Below are 10,352 nucleotides of genomic sequence, written 5' to 3'. Positions count from 1 at the left end.
CACATGTGGGATAACTCAATTCTATTGGGTTGTCGAATAGAAATTGACAGGCTAAACCAACCTCTGGATTAATTAGTTAAATGGCGAAATTAACCTTTAAGAATATATAAAATTTAATTCTTTCATTTTTTTAATCTTTTTTTTTGAACATGTTGAATTTTTTTAAACAAGTGTAAATTAATCTCATGATATATAATAGTCTCTAGTTACTTATTTTTTTCTTTTTCTTTTTTGTATTAGCAAAATCATAAATGAAAATATGCTTCTAATATCATATTTAAATAAAATTAAAAATTAATCTTTGTAAAATAAAATAAAATATACTTCAAATTTAGTATTGTCGTTGTAAGTAATTTAAACAATATACTTCATAATTTTCGAATCAAAAATTAGATTCACTAAAATAGTCATTTTCAAACATTTAATTGCATAAAAAAATAAAGGAAAAATTGGTCTAGGGTCCCTCTCCCACTTTTCATAATGGAAGAGATCCACAAAATTATTTTTTGATGTCTAAGGTCCCTCTCATTTATCACAGAGAAATTCTGCCCCTTCCTTTTGTCTACTCTCACGCACACACACAGACATGTACATATATACATACATACAAAGATAGAGCAGAACCAGGTGTAGCCGACGGTGAAGAGGACGTAGCGAGGCACATATGGTCCAGCGAAGTACCACAGCGTCAATACCACCATGTCCAATGTTAGAGGTAGCGAGATCAGATGGAACACCCACATCTCTCTCTCTCTCTCTCTCTCTCTCTCTCTCTACTCCCTTCTGTCCTTCCTTTTCTCTCTCTCTTTCTCTAGAAATCAAGTTTCTGTCTCGATTTCAGGTGGGTGGTTTTGTTGGGCAAGAAGAAGATTGGAAAGGGAATCAATGTGAAAGGGTTACCAGATCCCGTCAAACGGAGCTCCGATTGATGCTTTGAATCTGAAAATTTGAAACATCAGTACAGCCACTTACAACCAAAATACAATACTGAATCTAAAAATTTTCAATAATTTTTCCACGGTTTCTCGGAGACCAAACACATGCACAAGTGAAGGAGGTTAAAATAGGTTTTTTTTCTTTTTCTGTTTTTAAAAATTCTCCACCTTCTTAGTAGTAGAATTTCTCAAATTTCTCTAGATTCAACCCAGAGAAATTTGAATTTTCTCTGGACCCAGAGAAAATTCAAATTTCTCTGGGTTCAAGCTTCCAAGAGTATTTGGCAATGGAACTGAATTTTCTCTGGGTTGAGAATTTTCTCTGGATTCAACCCAGAGAAAATTCAAATTTCTCTGGGTTCAAGCTTCCAAGAGTATTTGGCAATGGAACTGAATTTTCTTTGGGTTGAAAATTTTCTCTGGATTGAGAATTTCTCTGGTAATTTAGCTCACAAAACGTCTATTTCGATTATTTTTTTTCATTTGAACTGAATTTTAGGTCAAATATTCAAAGAAACTAAATGCAAATTCAAAGAAACTAAATGCAAATTCAATGTACACTCCCAACTCAGGCACAAAATAATTAACAAGTCAACTTGGTTGTTAACCACAACTTTACATTTTATTTTGGGCAGAGTACAAGAACAAGCAAAAGCATCAAACTGATAGTTTACAGAGAAACAAACTAAAGAAGAAGAAAGCTTGAGCAAGAAGTGTTGATCATGGCAGAAGGTGAAGACGAAGCTCCAGATATCAAGTCAACTCTTATGCTGATTGTTCTCATACTCATCATGGTGATTATGTGCATGCCACCTTCAAGGCAACGAGCTGTGTCCGTATACCGTTGCTGTTGAGAGATTTATCTCTGCAACTCATGTTTTTCATTTTCTCGTTCTTTAGTTTCTAGAACTGTACACCTCATTTTAGCTAGAATGAGAGGTAAATTTTAGACAGAATTGAATTTTTCTGAATTGAATTTTCTCTGGTTTGGACCAGAGAATTTCTCTGGATTGAATTTTCTCTGGTTGAATTTTCTCTGGATCGAATTTTCTCTGGGACTGAAATTTCTCTGGATTGATGTTGAGGGACCTTAGACATCATGAAAATAGTTGATGTCCTTTATACTATAAAATCATAATATCAGGGACCTTAAAAAAAATACCCCAAAAATAAATATGAAATACACATCATTTTTAATTAAATAGTTCAAGAATTAAAACTATTAATTTGTTGCATTATAACTTTTTTTTATCTAATCTATTTAAACAAATATAGCCTTATAGTGATAGTATAACTAGAATATATAAATCAATCACAAAATCAAATTTCATCATATAACAATGAGATGGATCGGCCTCACATTTATATAAGAAAATAGTTTTAGATTTTATAATTAATTTCCATACAAATATAATTAACTGACATCATGCGCTTCTCAACTTTCCTTCGTTTCAGAAATTTTCTAATCTTTTTGGGAAGAAAATAGTGTTAGATTTTAAAATTAATTTCCATACAAATATAACGAACTGACATCAAGCAATTCTCAACTTTCCTTCCTTTCAGCAATGTTCTAATGCTTTTCGGCTGTTGCATCTTTGTTTTTCCAGTACATGTGCTGAGCATTGATGTCTAAGGGGCTGGACAGGTGTCGCCGGACCCAACAAAACAACAAGCGAGAATGCGGGGGGGGGGGGGGGGGGGGGGGGGGGCTTCCAATGGAGTAGGGCTAAGTAATCCAATCCAGAGGAAAAATTATTCCACGCCGCCAAATTAATGCAAGCCATTTATTTATTTAGATCCCACACAAATGATATTTATGATTAGGGATGGCAATGGATAACTTACTCTGTGGGTATCATAGAGATCCAACCTAAAAACATAGGTTTTTCTTTTTTTTTCTTATCCATTGGGTAGGATAAGTGATATTCTTTAAATATTCACAGGCGATTTTAAATATCTACAAGGGATGGGTTGGGGATGGGTACCTACTAATTTCCCCATATGTTTTTTATTTTTTTTTTTTTAAAGGATTCATAACCAAAACTAAATATACATTCAATCTTTTTTCTTTTATTTATTTATTTTTTTTTTCAGGTTCACAACCAACTTTTTTTTTTTTTTAGATCCACAACCAAAGCTAAATATACATCAAATCTTTTTATTTATTTATTTATTTTATTTTTAAGGTTCACAACCATTTTTTTTTTAATTTTTAAGATTCACAAGCAAAGCTAAATATACATTCAATATATATATATATTTTTTTAATTTTTAAGGTTCACAACAAAAACTAAATATCATTCAATCTTTTTTCTTTTATTTTTTTTTAATTTTTAAGATTCACAACAAAAGTTAAATATACATTCAATCTTTTTTCTTTTTAGAGGTTTTGCCTATTTGACTATTTTAGTAAACTATTTTAGTTTTTGCATTTAAGAAGATGGGTTGAATTTTTTGTTAGATTGATGTATTGAAAAATGTGTTTGAAATAATGTAGAGATAATAAATGACCAAAATGTCCCTATGTGTATTATCGTTGTTGTTGTGAGTTTCTCAAAAATTAAAAAGGCAAAAGCGTCATTTTACCCTTTGTCCGTTACAGCTGTGTATCATGTGGGAAGTCAGCAACAATACTTTTTGAATTTTTTTCTTGAAGAGGCTAAAGTGATCTATAAATTTCAATTCCAAACACTGCCATAATTAAATGCATAAATCACTTTTATCTTCATCATTTTGTAATTATTTTTTACTTTTGATTTTTTTGATATTCTCCACACAAAAAAAAAAGTGAGGTCTTAAAATTGTTTCAGTCAATTTTTTTTTTCTTTTATCAAAAATTTAGTTTTTAAATAAAAAATAAAAAGTTAGAAAGAGAGAACATGAGTGGAACGAGGCCGGCAGAGGTGGAAGAATAGGAGAGAGAGAGAGACTACATTAGTAGGCGTCATGCGTATTTTGACCTTTTTTGATATTTGAATTTAAAAAAAAATAAACACATTAATGAATTATTTAGCTTTTGTTGTCAACCTTAAAACAAAATAAAAAATAAAAAAAATAAATAAGTTGTTAACATTAAATATATTAAAAAAGAAAGAAAAAAGATTGAAGGTGTTGATACAGTTTATCCCAGTGAATGGAACGAACTGGTCCAAGCTCCTCAAGCCCAAGCCCAAATGATCGAGCCCACCGGATATCCTGCAAACAAGTTCAACGGGGAACGGGGTAGTCCCCCAGTGAACCCTCCGACGATCAAGTTAGGAAGAGAAGTAGAGTATATGGGGGGAGGTTAGAGATAGAAAGCTTAACCTTTTTCTTGTCTACAACGTTCGCTTATATCCTTTGGTAATCATTTCGCTGTCCCTTCTGACCTGCTCTCCTCGCTGAAAGCCTATGCTGTAGCTTACCTTGCTCAGGGTAAGGGAGTCCTGTTCCGGCGGAGAGGTGTTGTCGTAATAAATGCTGTGATGGGCTGCATTAATGGTGATGTGCAGTGGCAATAACTTTGCAGATCTTTATCTGCTGATGTGGCTCGTCCTTCTCTTGCCGTGTGTTTGAATGTCATTGGCTCTTTATGTCATGTTGGACTCCAGCTGTCCTGGACCTCACCAGCTGGGTTATGCACTGGGCTTCAAGTGATGGGCCATAGGTGATTCGTGGCCTTTATGGGCTTATACATATCAGAAGGTATAATTAGCTAAAACCTTAAAAAAAAGAAAAAAAGAAAAGTTGTTAACATTAAATATATTAAAAAAGAAAGAAAAAAGATTGAAAGTATATTTAGCTTTTGTTATGAACCTTAAAAAAAAAAAAAAAAAGTTGTTAACATTAAATATATTAAAAAAGAAAGAAAAAAGATTGAAGGTATATTTAGCTTTTGTTGTGAACCTTAAAAAAAAAAAAAAAAAAAGAAAAAAAAAAAAAAAGAAAAAGAAGAAGAGTGGTTGTTAACATTAAATATAAAAAATAAAAATGAGGATTAAAGTGGGTTGGGAAAAATCCAAACCTATTAAGAAATGGGGAGAGTGGTACCCATGGGGAATGGGGAATGGAGAATGGGAAAAATTTATTATAGGGAAATGGGGATGAGGAATTAATATCCACCCCATTAACTCCCATTGCCCCTCATTGCCATCCCTATTTATGATTGATCTGACACATTGTCATTTAGAGCCAAATTAATGCAAGCCATTTATTTATTTAGGCCAAGTTTGGCATATTACAAAAAAGTCAAAAAGTCAAAAAAATTACTGAAAAAGTTAAAAAGTTAACACTATTCATCAAAAATCAACAATTACGGCTGCACAACTCCCAATCTTAATTTTTCCCTATAAATCAATTTTTACAATTTTTTATTACACATTTTTTCATAAAAAGTCAAAAAATTAACCCAAACATCCATATTTTCTTCCTCAATTTTTAGTCAAAAAAGGCAAAAAGTGTACTTATTTAAGACACCCCAAACAACCCCTTAAATCCCACACAAATGATATTTTTGATTGATATGAGACATTGTCATTCAGAACGAATCTAAAATAATCATTATAAGAATGAAGAGTGTAAATTTGGTCTTAGAACGAATTTAAAATTATCATTATAAGAATGAAGAGTGTAAATTGGTCTAATCTGGTTTATTTGGGTCCAGGTTTGAGCCGGCTCGAACCAGTCAACAGGTCAGAAAATTGGACCTAAAGCCCAAGAAGTATTCGGGCCTTGGACGAACAGGGCCGATGGGCTTGGGCGGGATTTAGGCAAGGCTTGGATATTTTTTCTTATTTTTTTCACCAATTTTTTTTTTTTTTTTCACAAAAAATGACATTGGGCCTCGGGTGGGTCGGGCAGGCCGAGCCTTGAGTTGGGCTTTGAGTGAGTCTTGAGTAGGCCGATGGGTCGAGCCAGGTGGGCTTGGCCCATGAACCGGGCCGAGTTTCAAAATGATGGCCTAGAACTAGGCCTAGAGTCCCAGGCTAGACTCGGGCCTGGGCCTAACCAGGCCTAATCGGACCAGGCCCACCCCGGGCCGAAGGCGGGTTTCGGACCGCCCACGCTCCGCGAGTCATTTTTAAACTCCTAGTAGGAATGTCAAAGGATGTTAAGAAAACAAATTTTTATAATTTTAAATTATTTTAAATTTTTTAATATAATATATAAGTTCATTTTTTAAATTTATTTTCTAAATTTAATAATATGTAAATGATATGATTGATTGATGATTAAGAAGATATGAGAGAGTATGTTATCTTAAATATTCTAATTAATTGTCATATCATTAAATTTGAAATTTTAATCTAATTTTTAATCTTGTGTAACAATACCCTAGTATTATATGATATTTTTAAAATTTTTTAGGTGTCATCACCCCATCAGCACCCTTAGGCTCTTTTTATTTATTGGATATAAAGGCCAGATATGAGTGTGAGACTGGATATAATATGATATGGGTCTCATATATTTTTTTGTCTCCCTATATCCGGTGTTCAGTTGTTTCGGATAATGTGTGATGCAAAAATAGGGAATATGCAATACTACTCCCATGGTATTGTATATCCCCACTATCGGATATAACTCATATTTTATACAAAAATAAAAAATAATCACTCATTTCTTATCTCATCTTATATCCTACAATATATTATATCCCATTTTTATTCTTAAATATTATATATCCTCCTAAAATCCTTAGAGCATCCACACCATCCTCTTCAAATTTTTAGTCAAATTAAAGCTATTTTGTTATTTTAGCTAGTCACCTTTTAGTACCTACTGCATCAAACTCTCTATTCTAACTTATTCTTATTAAATATTATTTTCTTATTGCATTTGTTAGTCTTTCTATTTTTATTAAATTGATAAGTTATCAACCAAACAATTCTTTAAAAAAATAAAAAAATAAATAAATTGTTGTTGACCGGTTGATCGGCCGGGCGGACTTCCAGGCGGACATCCAGTAACACACAAGTCACAACAAGAAAAAGCACATTCGGTGACCAAATCTCTCGACTAAAAAAAATTTGGTCACTAAAAGTATAACTTTCAGCGACCAAAACAGCATTAGTAGCCAAAAGTAAAGCTTTTTAGCGACTAAACAATTTTAGTAGCCAAAAGTCTACAATTGGCGACTAAAAATAAGTTTGGTCGCTGATTATATGGATTTTACTGACTAAAAAAATTTTAGTAGCCAAAAGTCTACAATTGGCGACAAAAAAATAAGTTTAGTCCCCAAAAGTGGTCATTTTTAACAACTAAAATTATTTTGGTCAGTAAAAGTTAATTTTTTATTTTTATTTTGCTACTAAATAGTTTATTTTACATAAATTATGTAATAAAATAATTATGTTTATACATATACTTTTATATTAATATGGGTGTATGTGCTATATAAACAACATATGTCACATATACAATCATGTGGGGTTATAGAGGCATAGTGGGAAGAGTGCGGTGCATAAGGTTTATGGTGCGGGAGGTTGGCGGTTTGAGTCTCTGCAAGAATGGATCAAATTGTTCTACAACAAATTATTATTATTTTTTTTCATGTTTGAAGCTTTTGGCGACTAAAGGTGTTGGTCGGCGATTCCTTGACTAGTGGCGACTAAAACATTGGTCGGTAAATGTATAATTTTAAAGAAATATAATTGAGTATTGGCAACCAAAATTTTGGTCGCTAAAGACTTACTTTTTTGCAACCAAAGGTTTTTTGATCGACAAAACCCTCCAAGACCTTTCACGACAAGGTTTTGGCAACAAACGTAGCGACCAAAATCTTTGGTCGCAGAATGTCATTGGCGACCAAAAAACAGACAATTGGCGACCAATATTTTAGTCGCTAAAAGTGATCTTTTTTGTAGTGAGTAGCAATGAACAGTGCCTCTCTTGTTGTAACGAGTTACTGTAGCCATTGTAAATTTTGAGGAGCTGCAAGCGAGTTTGATGGAATTGATTTTTGAAGTTTATTAGCTAAAAAATGATTTTGAAGAGCTTGATGAAAATGCTCTTATATCCAATCCAAACAATCAAATATAGCCTTAAATCCATCTTTAATTGTAATGTCAATACATTTAGAGCAATGAATAATGGGAAATTCTATTTCCACACACCAAATTATCTGTGTGTATATCTTTTCTCAATACACACATTTAGTAATTTGATTTTTACTTCTTTATATCAGTCCACACACTTCACATTCTGAATATATCCTCACCTTTCTCTGTACACATCATTTTCTTCCATCCTTTCTCACTCCAAAAATCTTAACCCTCACTACACCAGCTACCGGCAACGGTGGCAACGATGACATCAACCACCGTCCCTTTCCAGCCTCTCAGCCATTTTCACACAGCCCCTCATGCTGCCATTGTTGCAGTTGGAACAAGGGATGCCTTAGAGCAGAAGTCTGTTGAGAGGTATTCCGGGACTAAATCAAAGCCAGTAAACAACTTTCCTTCTGCTAAATCCTATGTGTCTCTAACAACATGTGATATGTTACTCGTAATTTTGAGAATGCTGCATTAATCATCAAAACTTGTGCCTTTTCCCTTCTCTCCTTCTCTTGTTGCAATTCAGAAAAAATAAAACTAGTTCTGCCTTTGTTGTACATTTTTCAGGCTATACACTATTATATACAACTTAGTACTCTCTAGATTCGTATCTTACCTTAATGATTGTTGCAGGTGTGCAACTTAAGTTGGAAATGAATAATCTGGTAAGGGCAGAAACTTATTACATTCTTTTGCATCTCTCTCATGTTCACTGATGGTTTTGATGATTAATTTGTTTGCACTTTATTTATCATTTTCTGTTCTCCTTTTCTTTTATTTTCTCCGTCTTTTTTGGTGCTAGGATGTAATTAAGAACAATAATGTTTCAAAGATCATTGCCAAACAACAGCCAAGATACGGACCACCTACAAGAAACAGTCGAAGTAAGTGTTGTTTAGTGAGATGGTGGTGGGTGAGATGTGTATGGAGAAATTGTGAGATGTGTGGGTGAGATGGTGGTGGGTGAGATGGTAATTTTGTTAAAGGATAAAATTATGATTATGAAAAAATTCATGAGTGCTGCTATTAGCACCTACCAAAATTCTTTGGACCCCCCATTTCTTTGGACCCCAACCTTAAACCCTAAATTTTAATAATATTTTTTTGGACACCCCACTTATTACCAAATCTACCCATATTCACAATGAAATGCACACCCACCTGAATCCATTCCAATTCCCTCTCTTCTCCTTATCAATGATGTCTCTTCTCTCTCTTTTCTCTCACTCTCTCAAAACCATTTTTGTTCATATGAGAAAGTGAAAAATTTTCTCTCTCTTCTCTCCCTTTTCTCTCTCAAAGCCCCTTCAAAACCCTAGTTTTTTCTCTCTCTTCTCTCTTCAACAGTAACCACATCTAAAAAGTGGTTCCTGAAAACACAATGCATTTACTTGTGGGGTTATTGTTCTTCGTCGATTAGGATTTCGACGACATGGGTATCTTTGGAATTTGCCATTGATTGGGAAATTCATATGAGAAAGTGAAGATTGATGCGAATTGTAGAAATAGAAAACAATGTATATATATGGAAAACTAATCTCCATAATATTTTCAGAATAGAAAACTAATCTCCATATTTTCACAATGAAAAGCATATCCACCCAATTTGTTCACCACTGTGTAGCCGAAAAAATGTATTTTGTTCAGAACTGTTTTGTCGAACAATAATGATCCTGTCAACACTGTATGTTCGAACAAAATTTGTTCATCACTGTGTAACTTGAATCCATTCTAATTCACAACTTAAAATAACATGAATTAAATCCATTCAAAATACATAACTTAAATCCATTCCAATTCACTCTTTTCCATTCTAAGTTAGTTTAACAAAAAAAATTACATAACTGACTATTTGCATTAACGTTCGGAACTTATGTATTGAACGAAAGGATTATGTTCAGTACTGTGTTACCGAACATAATTGTAACAGTCAGCAAACCAGTACCGAACAGTTCGAACGAAACAAGAGCGACCGAAAACGACCGAGAATGTTAATACAAGGCAGATAAACAATCGAGAATGTTATCCTCATCCTCTATTGCTCTACACAGTGAAATAAGTGATGAAGTATACGTTATACTTGAAGCAAAACTTTTAAGTTCAATAGCGTTGATGATGGTGATGAAGGTGACACATTCAGGATTTAAGATGATTATGAAAAATAATAGATTTAGGGTTTATGTTAATTGGTTATGAAAAGTAATAGGTTTAAGGTTTACAAACATGGAATACATATAGTTGGAGTTGGAGTTGGAGTTGGAGTTGGAGGTGGGGGTGGGGGTGTGGGTGGGTGTCCAATATTATAGAGTATTAGTTATTATTGATAGATGGGTGTTCCATTTCATAATGTCTTTTAATGTAATTTTACTTTAGGGTATAATTG

At 33.3% G+C, this 10,352-nt stretch overlaps 1 long non-coding RNA gene across 3 annotated transcripts; it reads left to right on the top strand.

Annotated features, from left to right (window-relative positions):
• Positions 1-579: 579 nt before the first annotated feature.
• On the top strand, positions 580-1,990 carry LOC145797178 (uncharacterized). Of its 3 annotated transcripts, none has more exons than XR_014338383.1 (3): positions 580-715; positions 842-958; positions 1,571-1,990. It is a non-coding gene; the product is annotated as an uncharacterized LOC145797178 (long non-coding RNA). The 3 variants fall into 3 exon arrangements; XR_014338385.1 differs by having other exon boundaries at positions 842-1,057; XR_014338384.1 differs by having other exon boundaries at positions 842-1,067.
• The last annotated feature ends 8,362 nt before the right edge of the window (positions 1,991-10,352 follow it).

The sequence above is a fragment of the Camellia sinensis genome, chromosome 8 (genome assembly GCF_055761805.1).
Source record: "Camellia sinensis isolate YWXY chromosome 8, ASM5576180v1, whole genome shotgun sequence".
In the NCBI taxonomy this organism is placed as follows: Eukaryota; Viridiplantae; Streptophyta; class Magnoliopsida; order Ericales; family Theaceae; genus Camellia; species Camellia sinensis.
Note: the sequence above shows the minus strand (reverse complement) of the source record. Positions and strands in the feature narration are given on the sequence as shown.